Genomic DNA, 17,833 nt, shown 5'->3' with positions numbered 1-17,833 from the left:
ATCAAACTCTTATGCCGTGTACACACGATCGGATATTCCAACAACAAAATCCATGGGATTTTTTCCGACGGATGTTGGCTCAAACTTGTCTTACATACACACGATCACACAATGCTCAAGGAAATTCCGAACATCAAGAATGCGGTGACATACGACGAGCCGAGAAAATTGAAGTTCAATAGCCAATGCGGCTCTTCTGCTTGATTCTGAGCATGTGTAGAACTTTATGCATCGGAATTGTGTACAAACGGTCGAAATTTCCGACAAAAAGCTCCCATCGAACATTTTCCGGCTGAAAATCCGACCGTATGTACGTGGCATTAGCCTACAAAACAATGATCAGACCAAGCCAAATGATCACTGCTCCTCGTATTGAAACAGAAGACCAAAAACTAAATTTACCTAGCATCCTATACTACATAATACTACATAATTCTTAATTTCAGCAGACCCTATTTTACTCATTATTACCACTTGACTCTAATGATTTATAATTCATTCATCCCCTATACTTTTTAGGCTGGTCATAGATAGATTCTTCCCCCCCCCCCCCCCCCAAAAAAAAATGGATTCCCACATCCACACAACTCAGGTGGATGGAGGAATTCTTCCCAATGCACTATTGTATTCTGACAAGGGTGCTCCACTACTGTCAAAAAACACTGATCGGAGCTGCAGCCAATTATTTACAGGTGCCGATCACATGAATACTTTCCAACATCCCTGTCAAGAGAAGCTGATCATTAGTTCTACATCTGTTGAGTGGGAACCTCCATAGATGGATCCAAATATGGCTGGTCCCCACTGAACTGGCCAAATCTCTTTTATGGCCTGCTTTATACTTTTTGAATCTGGAAACACAAATAAGAAAAGGTTACTATACTCTGACCCAAGAAGAGAATTTTCATCAAAATAACAGCAAAGCCAAGCTGAACTGAGAGAGAAATATGGCGGTTGCCGCTGCTGAATACAATTTGCCTGGCTGTTTCCTACTTCAGTGCTTACTGTGAAAACATGTTTCAAATAAAATTAGAACATTGATTAGTTACAGCCGTTTAATAAGCAATTCAGAAGAAGATGTCAGTAATGGTAGCTTACATCCTTCAGTAAGATAAAAATTAAAATAAAAAAGTTCTAACCACTGAGGATGACCTTGTGCACACCTTTCAGGTGTTGTTCATGTATTGCTCCACTATTTCATCTCTGAGACGACACCTCCCAGGTGTGCCTTCTTCAACAGGATATTCCATGTGCTGCAACCCAGTTCTTATTTTAGAAGGAATGAGTCAATGGTTAAAACCATTTAGATTTTGCTGGATCTAAACTGGGTTTGTGTTGCTTCCTTTTTGAGATCAGATGACTGAATATGTTAAGTGGTTAAATGTGTGTGGCAATCTACTACATATATTTCTATAGGAGTCATTAATATTGGGTGCAGTGGCCCGGATCCTAACACAGATTCTCTATTCTCAAAGATCAGCAGACATGTGGTTAGATGTAGTTCCTTCAATATAACTTGCAAAGTTCTGCTGGTACCTCCGGATAAACCCCATCAGGTGCAGGTGCTGGCTCAGTATGCAAGTGGCATACAAAGAAAAATTGAATCCAGATAGCCACACTCCAATGATAATATCTTTATTGTAAAAATCCATACAGCAAACGATGAAGTAGATCACTCACATGTTTCACACCATAACTACTGGTGCTTACTCATAGCTCAGCTCAGTGCGGCCATCCGGATTCAATTTGTCTTTGTTCTGCTGGTACCCGGCTTTGTATTTCCTACATTCCTAGAGGATCATGACTAAAACTGGAGAGTGTAAAATCTGCTGCAGCTCTGCATAGAAACCAATCAGCTTCCAGTTTTAGAAGATCTCCCTAGAGTGCAGAAGAGTCCCCCCACCAGAACGCAATGGTCAGTTCTCTAGTTTTTCAGAATGCTTGTTCAACAGAAGTCGGTTATAAGGCTGGATTCACACCTATGTAGTTTTAGTGCTTTTTGCATTTTGTTGATTTGCACTACAGTCCATTTATCATGGTTTCCTATGGAAGACGTTCTGTAGTGCAAATCTTCAAAATGCAAAAAGCGCTAAAAACGGCATAATCCAGCGTTAGACCAGCTTCTTTTGAACAGGATACTATAAACACATGTCAAATGTCAGTTGGTTTCTACAGTACTGGCTGATTTTGGTCGATATTCGATCTGTACCTGGCAATACCCCAGTACTTCTTGCGTCCCTTGACTTTCTGATAGTATTCTGAGTTACTGCTAGTGACAGAGAAACAGACAAGCGCCAGTTCCTTGCATGAGACACGCAATAGGAACAGACGGTGATTCTTCCACCTATCCTGGTGGGAGTTAAACAGCTTGGAAGCCCAGCGAGCCGAGGATAGATGAGCTTTATTCATAGTCTTTCTGTGAGTTTATTTTAGTTCAGCGCAATAAAATCTTGTTTTTACTAACCACAACACTTAGCCCCTGTACACACGGTTGGAGATTTCCACAACCAAATCCGTCGGATTTTGTCCGTCAGATTTAGTCTGACGGATTGTGTCCGAAACTGTTGCATACGCGCGGTCGGACTAAGTTGTCGAAAAATGCGATCTTTCAGAACGTGATGACATAATTTCGTTACGATGGGACTAGATTCAGGCTAGTAGCCAATAGCTTTGATGTAGGAATTTGATCTGAGCATGCGTGGCACTTGGTCCGATCAAAATTCTCTACACATGATCGGATTACGTCCGACCGGCCCAGTTGGTCGGGAAATATTTCCAACATGTTGGAAAATTGGGTCCGACGGAGATTCGGACGGAATCAGTCAGATGCATACCACACACATCCGGATTATCTGACGACACGATAAGACGCATTCCGACGGATTCTCCGACCGTGTGTACGTGGCATAAGATGGCACTTGTCTGTTTCTCTGTCATTGCTCATACAGCATGGAGTTCGCTTCTACTCTTTAACTGTTTGCCGACCGCCGCCTGTATATTTTCGTTGACAGAATGGCATGGATGCGCAAATGGGCGTACCTGTACGTCGCTTTGAATTTTCTGCCGTGCCATCGTGTCCGCGCCACTGCAAGCTCCGTGATTAGGAACGTGGGTCCTACGGACTCGAAGTCCGCGGGGATACCTGCGATCGTTTCATGGAGAGGAAGAACAGGGAAATGCTAATGTAAACAAGCATTTCCCCGTTCTGCCTAGTGACAGGACACTGATCACTGCTTCCTGTAATCGGGAGCGTTGATCAGTGATGTGTCACACGTAGCCCTTCCCCCCGCAGTTAGAATCACGCCCTAGGACACTGCCACCTAGTGGTTAACCCCTTCGCTGCCAGTCACATTTACACAGTAATCAATGCATTTTTAATCACACTGATCGCTGTATAAATGTGAATGGTCCCAAAAATGTGTCAAAATTGTCCAATGTGACCGCCTTAATGTAACAGTCATGATAAAAATTGCTGATAACTGCCATTACCAATTAAAAAAAAATGATTGATAAAAATGGCATAAAACTATCCCTAACTATTACTATAAAAGTAAAAAAAAATTTCTTTCCAAAATTGACGCTTTTTGTTTATAGCGCAAAAAAAAAAAAAAAACTGTAGAGATGCTCAAATACTACCAAAGAAAGCTCTATTTGTGGGAAAAAAGGACATACATTTTATTTGGGTACAAAGTAGCACGAGTGGGCAATTATCAGTTAAAGTAACGCAGTGCCGTATCACAAAAAAATGTCTGGTCATTAAGGGGGTAAAACCTTCTGTGGCTGAAGTGGTTAAAAAGTCATTTTCACCCATAATCCAGGGAACAGCTTGACCGGGTATGTTTCTGAAGCCTGTGCTGTGTAATTTCCCCCTGCACTCTCTGTTTCCTGTTAGGGCCACAAACATAAAAACTAAGTGGCCCTATAGGATTGTCACCCCTACTACCCATTTATTTTTAAATAAATTTGATTCTTAATAGAGGGTTATGGTGACTGTAGAGTCCATGTCTCTCTGGGGTGGCTTTGCTGGTTCTGGTTTGCCTTTCAGGTCAAGATGTCTGCCATTTCTATGAAGATTTACCTGGGCAGATGTTTAGTCAGCTGAGCACTGGATTGGTGACAGATCTTTTGGTGGGAAAACGAGTGGTCAATGAGTGTAAACCTTTACTTTATTATCCCCTCCTGTCACTGGCTGGGGTCAGCAGTTACCTTAGATCTGGCATCTCCTCTGGATTATGTTCAGCCTTCCTTTTGGATCTTTTAACCTTCTCCCCTGCCCACCCTCCCTATTGCTCCATTTGTCCCTCATCATAGTCAATCTTTATGGGGTAATATCACCCACTTTGTGGGTGAAAAGTAGTTGGTAAACTGTTATTTGGTTGGTGCAAAATATCGTTGATTGAGTCTTGGTGACTGAGCATGTTGGGCTTTCAATGGTTAAAGTGAGTGATTGATCTCCCAGGCTTTATGAACAAATCCCAGACTGCAGGAAGCCAACATAAAATTCAGCTGTTCACTTGACTTATTAGTTGGACCTGTCAGTGTGCAGCATGGCGGCAGCTGCACTCGGATCTGGCTATGTCAGTCTCCCAATCTGCTAGCTGGAGCCTTTGCTGAGGAAACACCAGACATCAGGAGAGGCAGGTCCATTAGGGGTGCATTAGTTTGCATGTGGGGATGCATGCAGGGCACTGGACTCATACGTTTGTATGAGGGACCGTTCCATGGAGGGATGAGTGCGGTGGGACCGTTCCGTGGAGGGTTGAGTGCGGGGGGACCGTTCCATGGGGGGGTGAGTGCGGGTGGGACTGTTCCGCGGAGGGTTGAGTGCGGGGGGACCGTTCCGTGGAGGGGTGAGTGCGGGTGGGACCGTTCCGCGGAGGGATGAGTGTGGGGGGGGGCGTTCCGTGGAGGGTTGAGTGCGGGGGGACCATTCCGTGGAGTGATGAGTGTGGGGTGACCATTCTGTGGAGGGGTGAGTGTGGGGGGACAATTCTTATGGAGGGTTGAGTGCGGGGGGACCGTTCTATAGAGGGATAAGTAAGGGGGGACTGTTCTGTGGAGGGATGAGTGCAGGGGGGGCCGTTCCATGGAGGGTTGAGTGCGGAGGGACCGTTCCATGGAGGGATGAGTGAGGGGGGACCATTCCATGGAGGGATGAGTGAGGGGGGACTATTCCGTGGAGGGGTGAGTGCGGGGGGACCATGCGGGGAGGGATGAATACGGGGGGAACACCATGTGGAGGGGGGAGTGCAGGGGGATCGTTCAGTGGAGGGGTGAGTGCGGACCTGGGGGGGTTTGTTTGCCACCCCCTCAAAAAGTTTAGCACCAGCCGCCACTGCCAGACATACGATGCTGAGGAGGGGTAGAAGAGGATGACACGCCTTATCTTACTCATATTTGTGAATGTATTGATTTTATTCTTTTATGGATGGATCACTTTTTTGCATGGTTTTGAAGTTCTTCATATGGGACACTTTTGGCATGAGTACAACTACTGTATTTTGTGTTTACTTTCAATGGTTAAAGCAGAACCAAACTCATTCTTAGCACCACAAACTAAAAACACCATTTTATCCATGTGCAAAGTATATCATGTGAAAAGTATATAATTGGAAACCAAACTGTCCATGTGTGGATGCTTTGTAGTGATGGACGAACGTTTCGCCCGGCGGTCGTTTCGCGGCGAATTTCCGACTTTCGCCGTCCGCGGGTTCGAACGCCTTTTTCCGTCGTTCGCCCCGGCGGACTTACGTGTTTAATGTATACAAGAACTTTAACCTTTCGTGACACGTTTATCATGTGTTACAGGACAACCAATTGAGACATGACAGCTCATGGACACTTGGACATTCCCCCTAACCTATAAATACACCCGATCCGGTGGCCATTTTACATTCTTTCTTCTGTCACTGTAGGGAAAGGATCCTGTGTGGAGTAGGGACAGAGAAAACGCTAGCTATTTGGTACACAAAAGTTCTTTTCAGGACTGGTATAGGTGTTAGGTCAGCAGCCTGAGTTTCTTTTGTCAGTTTAGATAAAGGGACAGAGCGCTGTATGCTGCTATTTTAGGGACAGCTCAGCCAGATTAGTCTTTCTTCATCATCATCATCATCATCATCATTAGCTGTTACTATCAGGTCCACAAAAGAGCTGTTCCAGCTAATCGTTCCAGCCTACTCTTTTTTGCCAATTTGTATAGGGACAGGCAGGAAGCAGTGTGTCAGGCAGTGAGGATAATTTTAAAGACTTGCTGTTACTATTAGTTCCACAAAGGTTCTTTTCAGGACTGGTATCAGTGGTACGGTAATAGGCTTGTACACGTATAATATTCTTTCTTCCAAATATAGAAAGAATATTATACTTGACTGCTGCCCTTCTGCTGCAGTCTGCTAATCATTCACAACTCACTTGTTCCACAAAGCTCTTTATCAGGACTGGTAACTTGGTCTGTCTAGGGTGCTACGGTACATAGGCTTGGGTGCGGTACAGTCTGCTGTTCTGTAAGGACCGCTATCGGTCCACAATACATAGGGTTGCCGTGCACTACTGCTGACCGCTGCCCTATACTGCAGCAGTCCTTCAGCGGTATAGGGACTGACGCACAGTCTGCTAAACACTAATACACAACCTGCTTGGTCCACAAAAGTTCTTATAAGGACTGGTAACTTGGTATAGGGTGCTACGGTACATAGGCCTGAGTGCGTTACAGTCTGCTGTTCTGTAAGGACCGCTATCGGTCCACAATACATAGGGTTGCCGTGCACTACTGCTGACCGCTGCCCTATACTGCAGCAGTCCTTCATTGGTATAGGGACTGACGTACAGTCTGCTAATCACTAACACACAACCTGCTTGGTCCACAAAAGTTCTTATAAGGACTGGTAACTTGGTATAGGGTGCTACGGTACATAGGCCTGAGTGCGTTACAGTCTGCTGTTCTGTAAGGACCGCTATCGGTCCACAATACATAGGGTTGCCGTGCACTACTGCTGACCGCTGCCCTATACTGCAGCAGTCCTTCAGCGGTATAGGGACTGACGCACAGTCTGCTAAACACTAACACACAACCTGCTTGGTCCACAAAAGTTTTTATAAGGACTGGTAACTTGGTATAGGGTGCTACGGTACATAGGCCTGAGTGCAGTACAGTCTGCTGTTCTGTAAGGACCGCTATCGGTCCACAATACATAGGGTTGCCGTGCACTACTGCTGACCGCTGCCCTATACTGCAGCAGTCCTTCATTGGTATAGGGACTGACGTACAGTCTGCTAATCACTAACACACAACCTGCTTGGTCCACAAAAGTTCTTATAAGGACTGGTAACTTGGTATAGGGTGCTACGGTACATAGGCCTGAGTGCGTTACAGTCTGCTGTTCTGTAAGGACCGCTATCGGTCCACAATACATAGGGTTGCCGTGCACTACTGCTGACCGCTGCCCTATACTGCAGCAGTCCTTCAGCGGTATAGGGACTGACGCACAGTCTGCTAAACACTAACACACAACCTGCTTGGTCCACAAAAGTTTTTATAAGGACTGGTAACTTGGTATAGGGTGCTACGGTACATAGGCCTGAGTGCAGTACAGTCTGCTGTTCTGTAAGGACCGCTATCGGTCCACAATACATAGGGTTGCCGTGCACTACTGCTGACCGCTGCCCTATACTGCAGCAGTCCTTCATTGGTATAGGGACTGACGTACAGTCTGCTAATCACTAACACACAACCTGCTTGGTCCACAAAAGTTCTTATAAGGACTGGTAACTTGGTATAGGGTGCTACGGTACATAGGCCTGAGTGCGTTACAGTCTGCTGTTCTGTAAGGACCGCTATCGGTCCACAATACATAGGGTTGCCGTGCACTACTGCTGACCGCTGCCCTATACTGCAGCAGTCCTTCAGCGGTATAGGGACTGACGCACAGTCTGCTAAACACTAACACACAACCTGCTTGGTCCACAAAAGTTTTTATAAGGACTGGTAACTTGGTATAGGGTGCTACGGTACATAGGCCTGAGTGCAGTACAGTCTGCTGTTCTGTAAGGACCGCTATCGGTCCACAATACATAGGGTTGACGTGCACTACTGCTGACCGCTGCCCTATACTGCAGCAGTCCTTCAGCGGTATAGGGACTAAGAGTTTTGTCACAGGGTGATTTAAAAAATGACAGGCAGAGGAAGAGGCAGGCCCTTCCGCAGGGGTGGTAGGGGTAGGGCAGGAGCAACAGCCTTGAGCCAAAGTGGGAAGTTGCAGAAGGTGCGTTCAATTACTTTAAAGGACGCACCAGACTTGGTTGAGTGGCTCACTCAGCCTTATTCTTCTGCACCCTCCTCATCCTCTCGATCTGCACCCTCTTCTTCACTCTCTGCTATGTGCACCCCCAAAGACACTACCACCAACAACACCACCACCACCACATACCTTCCGCTTGAGTGCAAATGGGGGCCTTCATGCTCCAGTGTTTTAATAGGGACCCCCGTATAAAAAGCATGAGGGTCAAGGACCAGTACTGGGTGGCAACGTACTTAGATCCCCGGTACAAACACAAAATGGCGGAAATGTTACCGCCGTCGCAGAGGGCTGTCAGAATGCAGCACTTCCAGGCCTTGCTTCGAGAAATGCTGCATTCTGCTTTTGCGTGCGCTGGCAGAGGAGCAATTCCCACTCCCAGAGAAGGATTTGCGGGTACCAATCCAACAGCGCCTGCAAGAAGAGGCCGGTTTGAAGATGTGTTGGTGACTTCGGATATGAGGTCATTCTTTCAGCCGACCCATCGACAGGTGTCATCCGGATCCAGCATCAGGGAACGCCTAGACCGTCAGGTGTCCGACTACATTGGGTTAACGGCCGATGTGGACGCTCTGAGGAGTGATGAACCCCTAGACTACTGGGTGGGCAGGCTTGACCTCTGGCCAGAGCTTGCCCAATTTGCAATCGAACTGTTGGCTTGCCCCTCATCCAGTGTCCTGTCCGAAAGGACGTTCAGCGCAGCAGGGGGGATTGTGACCGATAAGCGTACTCGCCTAGCTCACGACAGTGTTAACTACCTCACATTTCTAAAAATGAATGAGGCATGGATCTCGGAGGAATTCAACACATGTGATCAGTAGACCATGTATATGTCTATAAACAATTTTTGGAATCAAGCACACAGACCTTCTTAATTCATTTGGCTCACTTCCCTGACCCAAAAAAGCACACCGTACTATATGCCCCTACCCTCCTCTTTGAAGAGGTTGAGCGGTGTCATATTTCTACTGGGGCTGCTTATTATGAGGGGTTCCCACCATCCCTGTGCTGTGCTGACTTCCTCCTGGGTGTTCTTATTATGAGGGGCTCCCACCATCCCTGTGCTGTGCTGACTTCCTCCTGGGGGTTCTTATTATGAGGGGATCACACCATCCCTGTGCTGTGCTGACTTCCTCCTGGGGCTGCTTACGGTGCTGCTGTCAGCGCTGTATGTCACGGAGCTGCTGTCAGCGCTGTATGTCACGGAGCTGCTGTCAGCGCTGTATGTCACGGAGCTGCTGTCAGCGCTGTATGTCACGGAGCTGCTGTCAGCGCTGTATGTCACGGAGCTGCTGTCAGCGCTGTATGTCACGGAGCTGCTGTCAGCGCTGTATGTCACGGAGCTGCTGTCAGCGCTGTATGTCACGGTGCTGCTGTCAGCGCTGTATGTCACGGAGCTGCTGTCAGCGCTGTATGTCACGGAGCTGCTGTCAGTGCTGTATGTCACGGAGCTGCTGTCAGCGCTGTATGTCACGGAGCTGCTGTCAGCGCTGTATGTCACGGAGCTGCTGTCAGCGCTGTATGTCACGGAGCTGCTGTCAGCGCTGTATGTCACGGAGCTGCTGTCAGCGCTGTATGTCACGGTGCTGATGTCAGTGCTCTGTATTACGGTGCTGCTGTCAGTGCTCTGTATCTCCTGCACCCTCTTGTTTGCCTACCCTGGTCCCTGACCTTCCCTCTCCTCCATTGCCTTCATTAGCTCCATAGTCCTGAATTGTCAGAACAATTTCCCAAATAAAAAAAAAATGCTTGTAGTTATCGATCCCAAATTCACCTCATACATGTATTATGCTATTGTCCAGGTGGTGGGACTACGTGCTACCCCCTAATAATTACCCCGTGGCCGCAAATTCGACCTAAAGGTTTGCGAAATTCGCCTCCCATTGAAGTCAATGGAGCCCGCGGCGAACGGTCGTTTTCGCGAACGTTTGTGTCCGTTCGCGTTTCGCGTTCGCGAAACGTCCCGTCGGAAGTTCGTCCATCACTAATGCTTTGTATTTCAAAGAAATCTAATTAATAAAGACCCTTCCAGTGTTCCTCCCAGCTCTCAGGGCAGATGATTTAGCTAGCATTCACTTCCTTGAATCCATTTGCCATTACAGTGATGACGCCAGTGGCGGCCCAACTATACAGGGCGCAGGGGTGTTGCCCCCTAATCCATGCGCCCGGCCCCTAATCTACATGCAGGACGCTGTACTCATGGACTCCAATGTTTTTTTTTGTTTTTTTTTTTAGAAGCATGTGATTAGAGTCAGAGGCTCTAATTGGCTTCAAAAAAGGGTGGACTCAGGGCACAGAACACTGTGCCCTGAGTCCACCCAGTTGTTGACAATGGCTAATTAATATTCACTATTGTCTTCTTGATTCTCCTCTCGGGCAATCAGGAAGCCGATATTGAGTCCCGATTGGCCAGGGAGTCTTCAAACTCCCTAGCCAATCATGTCTCAGTCAGGCACAATTCATGTTGAGCTGGGAGAAGTAACGGCCTGACTCTTCTTTCCCCCTGTCTCGTAAGGTCAATCCGTCTATTTAGGGGGATAGGTGGGTGCTTGCGGCGACCGCCGCGTTCCTGTCTACCATCCATCTCCCGCAGGGAGGGGTGGGGTGCTTGTGTGCTTGTGGTGATCGCCACCTTCCCGCCTGCCGTCCGTCTCCTGTGGATGAGGGGGGTGCTTGCAGCGACCGCTGTCTACCTGTCCATCTCTGCCGGGGGGGTACCTGGCGTTAGTTTGCCACCCCTCACAAAATATTTACCACCAACCGCCACTGGATGACGCAAAGTAACTTCTCGCGCATGCACAGTTTAATAAAATCAGACTTCCTTTTTGTTTGCATGTGGTCATATTAATGGCAACATAGGCAGAAGTTACAGTAGCTTATGTTGACATTATGGCAACATATAAACAAAAAGCTGAGTAAGAGGGCATTTTTGGTGACTTAGCACAAGCTCTATTCCCTTTCTGCTACTGCACATGTGCCAATGTCCCATGCTATGCTGTTTGATGCTCATCAGGTTTTCGGCATGCTAAGCTTAAAAAGCCCCTCCCCTGCTCTGCAAGAAAGTGCTGCCCAGGCAGACTTCTGGGGTGTATGACGATAATATCTTTGGAGTCGGTGGGCAAGTGGAAGTACAGAAAATGGAAAAAAGTAAAAATAGAATTATGTGCAGTCAGCTTAGTAATATGGAGCTGATTACATCTGCAGACTCTGTGCCACTGAATTATAGTCTCTGGCCAATCTCTGCACTAGTCACACAGGTGGGCTCAGTGGACAGCAACACTGCACTTAGCGATGTCGAGCCTGTGCGGCTAACAGTCACTGCTTCTGCCTATGTGGCAGGCACGGTGGCCAGCCCAGGAACACAGTATAGCTGAGCATTCGATTTTCTGAACGTTTAAGCCTCAAGGCCACCCCCCATCATGCCTCCGTGATTGCTGCCTCATAGAGGTACCAAGTGTCCCCACTGGTGGCATAGCCAAGTCTGGAGAATATGTTTAAGGACCTACAGTGCAACTGAAATGTCCATGAAAGAGCAGGTCACATTGAACCATTCCAGGAAACATCCAGAACATCCATTTTTTTCTCATTAGGAAAGCGTAAAATTGGGCAGGGAGATCTGTAGATTCCATTAGACATACAAGGAAATTACCAACTAAGATTGCACATTGTACTTCTGAAGCTCAGAAGATGTACAATGTGTTCAGGAGGAGTTGTTACATAGTTACATAGTTACATAGTTAGTCAGGTTGAAAAAAGATACAAGTCCATCTAGTTCAACCTTAAAAACAAATAAATAAAATAAAAAAATAATCGTACAATCCAGATACCCAATTTTATGCCCACAATTGATCCAGAGGAAGGCGAAAAAAAAACCCAGCAGAGCATGCTCCAATTTGCTACAGCAGGGGAAAAAAAATCCTTCCTGATCCCCCAAGAGGCGATCGGATTTTCCCTGGATCAACTTTACCTATGTTAGTACCTAGTTATATTATGTACCATCAGGAAAGTATCCAGGCCTTTCTTAAAGCAATCTACTGAACTGGTCAGAACCACCTCTGGCGGGAGTCTATTCCACATTTTCACAGCTCTAACTGTGAAGAAACCTTTCCGTACTTGAAGATGAAATCTCTTTTCCTCTAGACGTAAAGAGTGCCCCCGTGTCCTCTGGATTGACCGTACAGAGAACAACTCAACACAAAGTTCACTATATGGACCCCTAATGTATTTGAACATGTTGATCATATCCCCCCTTAATCTCCTCTTCTCAAGAGTGAATAAATTTAGTTCCTCTAATCTCTCCTCATAGCTGAGTTCTTCCATGCCTCTTATCAGTTTGGTTGCCCTTCTCTGCACTTTTTCCAGTTCCTTGATATCCTTTTTGAGAACTGGTGCCCAAAACTGAACGGCATATTCCAGGTGAGGTCTTACTAATGATTTGAACAGGGGCAAAATTATATCTCTCTCTCTGGAGTCCATACCTCTCTTAATACAAGAAAGGACTTTGCTCGCTTTGGAAACAGCAGCTTGGCATTGCATGTTGTTATTGAGCTTATGGTCTACCAAAACCCCCAGATCCTTCTCCACTATGGATTCCCCCAGTTGTACTCCCCCTAGCATGTATGATGCATGCATATTCTTAGGCCCCAAGTGCATAACTTTACATTTATCAACATTAAACCTCATCTGCCACATAGTCGCCCAATTAGACAGTGTATTGAGGTCGGCTTGTAAATTGGAGACATCCTGTAAGGACGATATTCCACTGCATATCTTGGTGTCATCTGCAAAGACAGAAATGTTACTTTTGATCCCAGACCCAATATCATTTATAAAGATGTTAAAAAGTAAGGGTCCCAGCACTGAACCTTGGGGTACACCACTGATAACCTTAGACCATTCAGAGTAAGAGTCATTAACCACTACTCTCTGAATTCTGTCTTTTAGCCAATTTTCTATCCATTTACAAACTGATATTTCCAAACCTGTAGACTTTACCTTACACATGAGCCATGTGTGGGAACTGTATCGAATGCTTTTGCAAAATCCAAGTATACCACGTCCACTGCCACCCCTCTGTCCAAAGTTTTACTTACCTCCTCATAAAAAGAAATCAGATTTGTCTGACAACTTCTGTCTTTCATGAATCCATGTTGTCTGTTGCTTAAAGTGTTCTTGTTCAGCAAGAACTCGTCGATGTGGTCTTTTATTAAACGCTCCAGTATCTTCCCAGCTATAGAAGTTAAGCTAACAGGTCTATAGTTACTTGGTAAAGACTTTGATCCCTTTTTAAATATAGGCACCACGTTCGCCCTGCGCCAATCCAGTGGGACTATTCCCGTCCCTAAAAATTAGATACAATGGCTCTGAAATTACAGAGCTCAATTCTTTTAGGATCCGTGGGTGGATGCCATCAGGGCCAGGTGCTTTATCCACCTTTATTCCGTCTAAGTATTTCTGGACCATATCACTTTTGAGCCATTGTGGATCATTTGGGGCTGTGTCACTATCACCCCCATTATGGACATGCGCTCCCCCATGCTCTTTTGTGTACACAGAGCTGAAGAATGTGTTTAATAAATTAGCCTTCTCTTTGTCCCCAGTCACCAACTCTAGATTGTTTTGTAAAGGGCCTACATGCTCAGACTTAACCTTTTTACTATTAATATATTTGAAGAATTTTTTGGGGTTTGTCCTACTATCTTTTGCAATCTGTCGTTCGTTTTGAATTTTTGCATCCTTGATTTCCTTTTTACATATTCTGTTAATTTCTTTGTAATATTTAAATGACACTAGTGATCCTTCATTTTTATATTTTTTAAAAGCTCTTCTCTTACAGTTTATAGCTTTTTTAACTTTGGCCGTGAGCCACATAGGTTTTGTTTTTAGCCTTTTAAACGTATTGCCCATGGGAATATACTTTGCAGTGAGGTCCCAAACAGTCTTTTTGAAGAATTCCCATTTCTGTTCTGTGCCCATTGAAGCGAATATTCTCTCCCAGTCTAAGTCCTGGAGAGTAGCCCTCATCCTTGGAAAATTTGCTCTCTTGAAGTTAAGTGTTTTTATCTTTCCCGTATGTATTTCTTGTTTAGCGCTAACATCAAAGGAAATGATGTTATGATCACTGCTACCCAGGAGTTGTGATTACTGTAATTAAATGATAATCATATGTTTGGAGGCTCAGGTATTCAGCACCATTCTCCATCATCATATCTAGAGTCTCCTTCCTGTTTATGCATGGTGATAATGTTTTCCTTATAGAATGCCTGCAGCAGTGGCAAATATTGTTATAGCGGCATATGATGGCATGCTGTCTGATGCACAGAATCATTTTAACAAATTGTATAGGGAGTTTGAATAAAGTTTATTTACTTTGGCCAACTTAAAGCGGAGTTCCAACTGTGAAATATTTGTTTTCTTTTGGATGAATATCTTCATTTTAAAACACTTATTACTAGTACTCACATTTCTCTTTTTAATTGCAGCTCGATTGCCGATTTGATTGAGCAGGATATGTTTTATTCCTTGCTTTTGGATGTTTTCATCTTGCTTGTGGGCATGTGAAACCCACAAGCACTGTCTTCAGGGCTCTGGTGCAGCCGAGCGACCAGCACGCACCGCCCATTCTTGCGCAGCGCCGTACACTTCTGACATTGCCAATCACAACGGGCGATTGACTGCTGGGAAATGATGACACATATCTCCCAGGAGCAGTAGCGAGTGGAGGGACAGAGGGAAGTGATGTAAGGACCCGAGGTGAGGAAGGGGAAGATTTGAAGGGGCCGCATAGCAACAGGAATGAAAAGGTAAGTAAAAAAAAAAAAAATTCTCCAAATGTTATTTATTGTATTATTTGCTGCACAGTAATGACATTTTTTTTAGGGGTGGAACTCCGCTTTAAAGTGATTGTAAATGATCAACAAACAAAAATATCACGCTTGGGGCAAACCTAAGAGCTGCAACTAAAAACCATCAAATATCAAACTATGGATCAAATCAGAAAAAGTTATACATAAAGTTGCACTGAATATACGTGAAAGCCAAAGTGAAAAGAGTAATAAAACTCAGTACAAATGATATAAAAAGAGCAAATAAATCAAAAAAGCACCATGTAAGAAATTCAATCAAGAAAAAGGAAATCCTTATAATTAAGAAATCCTAGTTCCAACTAAAAAATAACGAACAGGGAAATCAGTCCTTTTCACAAATTCGATGAGACCTTCCTGACTTTGCCACTATCGCTTCCAGATCGGAAAAAGGTTTGACTCTTACCGCAATGGGTGGACTCCAAACCAACGGAGTCGTTAGCGCTGGCAGACAGCCCTCTGCAGGGTTCGTTTGTGTGTATTCCGTTCCGACACACTACTGGGGGCGTGAGTACATGCGGATCATTCGAAGGTTACCAGCCTGGATCGAAAAGTTCCGGAACCCGTTGAACATCCTGCTTTTCCTCTTGGTCACCGCAGAGAAAGGCAAGGTGGCCATCCGATCACGCTGAATTCCTGGAGTTATCTAGAACTCTCCAATGAATCATCAGATACCAAAGTTTTTCGATACGCAAACCTACAGTGAAACACAAAACGCTCGGGCCTCCCGGCCACCAGCGAGGGAAAGGGGAAAAAAAACAAAAGAGGACTCCGATCGTGAACGTACCGTTAAGCAGTCGACAGATTTATTCGATAAAATTAGATACACAGCAGACCAAAGGTATGACCGAAAAGGTCAGATTCTAACAAATAAAAAATATGCATAAAAAAAACGGTTAAAATTAAGAGCAAATATACACCCGTGCTAGGGAATATTCTAAGCGTGGTGGTATCAGCACAAACAGCCCGACATGTTTCGTAAAAACGTACATCCTCTTGGTTGTATGATTCCTATTTCTGCCCTCTGTGTGCTAATTATTCTTTGTTTACATTCTCATAGGGGAGAGAAGACTCGGCAAGTATGAGGACACCAGGGACCACACCCCTCCCAAATAAGGGCAACTTCCAAAAGCTGAAACAGAGGAGCAGGAGCAGGAGGAGGAGGAGGAAGGAGAGATTGTGGAGGTTGGACAAATTGTCACCACAACAGGTGAGTGCCGGAGAACACAGCTTCCGGTAAGCTCATCAATGTATATCACCATATTTTGATTACATGGTGTGTTTGTTTGCTTTGTTTTGTAGGTGATGTGGAAGAAGATTCCCGTTTTACCAGTGAAAGTGCCCAGATCTTGATCGGGGAGTTAATAGGGTGCAATCGTGATTTGGAAATTATCCAACAAAACATCAATGATGTAAAAAATAAAATGAAGAACATCATTGATGTTTTGGGGAGAGTGTGAAACAACAAAAACTAGATAGGGTTTTATTTTTGCTATTTTAAAAACAAAATGTTGTATTTATCGAAATTCCAAATTTGGAAGATGCACAGACTGTGTAAACATGCACTATCTCCCATCATGGGGGATCAATGTACATGTTTTGTGGAAAGTGTCTGAGATGAAGGGGTTGCAGCCCCAAAGCATGTACATTGATCCCCCATGATGGGAGATAGCACATGTTGACACACTGTGTGCATCTTCCAAATTTGTTTTTTTCAGGGGTGACACCCCATGTGATGAAGGCACTATCAGCCCAGTTTGTACATACTCAGGTCTGATATTGTCTTCACTTTTCAAAGTTGAAGTTTGTAAGTTCCTGTGTTCTGTATTTTACGGTTTGATACATGCCTGTTTACACAAAAACAACAAGGAAACAAAATTCTGATTAACCTCTGTTTTGGATACACAAAATCTCTTGGTTTGTTGTAAAAACCTTTTCAAAACGCACATGCGAATGTGCTTGTATTAAAAAGTTGAATTCTCAACAATGTGTGGCTTCCTTTTTCATTGCGCATAAAATGTATTTGTAGTCAAATTTTAGTTTGTGCTGAGGAGTGTGATTTACTAAAGGCAACTCCACTTTGCACTCCAAGTGCAGTTTCAGGTGTACTTTTGCAGTGCACTTGTAGTGCCTAGTGGATGTGCCTTTAGTAAAAAACACCCAGAGTGAGATGTAAATTTGGACAATCATGCCATTTTCCTGCCATGGTGCTGAAAATGAGCACGATTTTGGTCAGTAATTCACTACATACATTAGTTACAAAAAGAAGGTGTGTGTGTGTAGCAGACCCACAACATAATAACATTATCTGAAGAAGAGACTGTCCCCTCATCTCGCTCTGAACTTGGGTTTGCGCTGTTGGTGAAAAAGGCACAACTTAAAAAAAACTGGCAAAGTGGGAGGCCACAGTCTGCCATTCCTGTGGCGTTGAAGGACACTGTGTAGTGAAACAAGTACAAAAATGAGTAATCTGACAAATCAACATTGCAAGCAGATTAGACACCCACATTTTTGGTCAAAATTAGTATAACATTTTGGCAACTGAGTATTTAAAGCCTAAAGTATAAGGTCCCCTTATGAGAGTCACCACCCCCCATCCCCCCCCCCCCCCTTATGATGGGCTCTTGCTAAAAAATGAGGGGGGATGTTTAGGACAGGTAACCCTCTCCACTTGATTGA

The 17,833-nt window shown here is 45.0% G+C and overlaps 1 protein-coding gene across 1 annotated transcript in view; it reads right to left on the bottom strand.

Annotated features, from left to right (window-relative positions):
* Positions 1-17,833, bottom strand: part of OTOP2 (otopetrin 2) — a 155,187-nt gene that overhangs the window by 81,123 nt on the left and 56,231 nt on the right. The gene's annotated exons all lie outside the window — the stretch shown is intronic.

Source organism: Lithobates pipiens, unplaced genomic scaffold, assembly GCF_037356315.1.
Source record: "Lithobates pipiens isolate NorthernLeopardFrog02 unplaced genomic scaffold, aLitPip1_a1.2 Scaffold_28, whole genome shotgun sequence".
Taxonomy (NCBI): Eukaryota; Metazoa; Chordata; class Amphibia; order Anura; family Ranidae; genus Lithobates; species Lithobates pipiens.
This window is presented reverse-complemented; position numbering and strand designations above follow the sequence as displayed.